Source organism: Pongo abelii, chromosome X, assembly GCF_028885655.2.
Source record: "Pongo abelii isolate AG06213 chromosome X, NHGRI_mPonAbe1-v2.0_pri, whole genome shotgun sequence".
NCBI classification, from domain to species: domain Eukaryota; kingdom Metazoa; phylum Chordata; class Mammalia; order Primates; family Hominidae; genus Pongo; species Pongo abelii.
The window spans coordinates 95,688,904-95,690,957 of record NC_072008.2 but is presented as its reverse complement, the minus strand read 5'-3'; the positions used below and the strand labels follow the sequence as shown (position 1 = coordinate 95,690,957).

The following is a 2,054-nucleotide window of genomic DNA, read 5'->3' as shown; positions in this document are numbered from 1 at the left end:
AGCCAGTCTTTCCCCTTGTGGAAACAAAAAGCCACTTTTGACCAATTGCTCCCTACATATACATATACTGTATATTATTATAAGCTTCTTCAGAGAAGCAAAGCATCTTTGTCTTCCCGACACTGGATTTTCTAGCATGTTAGTTTTTACATCAGGAAGCCAAACTGCAAGAGTTGGGCCCAAAAGTATTTGTGGTTTACTCTTGAAAAGACCACTGAATATACTTCTATACATACTGAACCAGGCAAATTTATGCAGTGTGTTCAACATCATCTCCTTATCAATACAGCACAGATTCCGATTCTTTCTACTGCACCCCCAAGGAATTCAAAGCATTATTGGTGCAATTAGCAAAGAGAAAATGCCTGTCAAGTGACTGGAAGGCTGTTTTACAAGAGGGGCTGGTATTTCTGATTTTACCTCCTTGTTGTATGGAACTGTACAGACAGCATGATACCTGAGCAAATAAATCAACTACCATGATCAGAAGGGCTTGTCAATCCATCGTCTTTGCTTTATCGTGTGCAAAGCCTGCTACTGCCCCCTGAGCTTCCTGCATTTCTCTTTTCTTGAAAAATCAGTGCTTGATCTTTTCCAAAATAACCAGAAAAGAAATGAGGCAGAAAGTATCTCTTCATCACGGTTCGCCCTCAGTCCCGAGACTGATAGAAAAGGATGTAACCAGACTCAGATTTCTTTGAGTATCTGATGTCAACCCGTAGAATTCTTCAACAGCTTGTGCATCTATTTTTTCTACAATATCGTCATCAAACAACAACCAAAAATCATGACTCTTAACTGTTGCAATATAATGGCCTCGATTGGAACCACTTCCACAGTGAACCACAACAGCAACAAGGTCGTACATTCTGTCTGGATTGGTGGCATCACCTGAAGTGTTAAATAGACGAAGTTCTAAAGGAAAAACTACCCGGTAAGAAAGTTTTGTATGTCGATGAAGTTGATCCATATATTTAAATCTCTTCAAGTGTAGAGCTAGAATCATGGGCAGTTTTTAAACTTTCATCCGTTTGTGTGCTTCCTGTTTGCTGCGACACTCTCCATAGTAATACTTGTATTCACTGCATAGTTTCTGTGTTGCTGAAACCCCTTAAGCAGTGAGTAATTGATGTATTTTGTTCCACGTCAACAGAAAGGTCTAAAAAATCTTCATCTTTGCTGCTTATAGTTTCACAAGTAAGACGTCTGGTTTCATTAGTTAATGTTCCCTGAAAAATCTCATGAACCCACGTTGGGTCTGGTGTGCTGCTATTATTTTCATTGTCAATATTATCATTAGGTTAGGGACCATTTTGTTTTTCCTGCTTTCTCTCTTCTTGTAAAATATCACCAATTGTATTTAGTAGGTAATTTAAGAATTCATGGGCATCTTGTTGCATGTAGTTGTCGAAAAGCTCATTTTCTTTCCGTAATCTTGCGATGAACTTCTTAGGAGGTATTACTCCAACCTTTTTCTTCTGAGTGGCTATGCTGTGGAAGAGATCTGCTAAGCATGTAAGAAGGCTCTCCTTTTTCCTAGGTTGACTCTTATATGCAAGAACTTTTTCCCGAAATGGACGACAAAAATGAAGTGCTTGAAGAACTGAATTGCAGTAGCAGGTATTCCCCAAACTGACTAATCCAAAATAATGCTCATTGACCGGAAACTGTTCCGGACCCATCTCTTTCTCTAATGCCGAAGCATTGGCGCCCATGGTACAGATGGAGGCGAATTTGGAGACTGTCATTAGGATTTCCATCCAGCCAGCGCCATCTTCCACCCAATCGTAGTGGCGGAGCCGGCCGGGGAGGACGGGAGCCGGGCCTCCCGCTTGCACCGTAGCCCGTGGGGTCCCGCCGCCGACCCACGCACCGAGCCCGCTGGGCCTCCACTGCAGTCATCGCCGCCGGCCCCTCAGGTACTCCCGGCCCTAGTCCCCGCCAGCCGGCCACTTTTTTTTTTTTAAGATTTTTTTTTTGAGTTTCCGCTCTGTCGCCCAGGCCGGAGTGCAATGGCGCGATCTCGGCTCACTGCAACCTCTGCCTCCCGGGTT

General features: G+C 43.4%; 1 pseudogene; it reads right to left on the bottom strand.

The window, feature by feature from the left end:
* Positions 1 to 380: 380 nt before the first annotated feature.
* On the bottom strand, positions 381 to 1,778 carry LOC100935894 (ubiquitin carboxyl-terminal hydrolase 12-like; annotated as a pseudogene).
* Between the last annotated feature and the right edge of the window lie 276 nt (positions 1,779 to 2,054).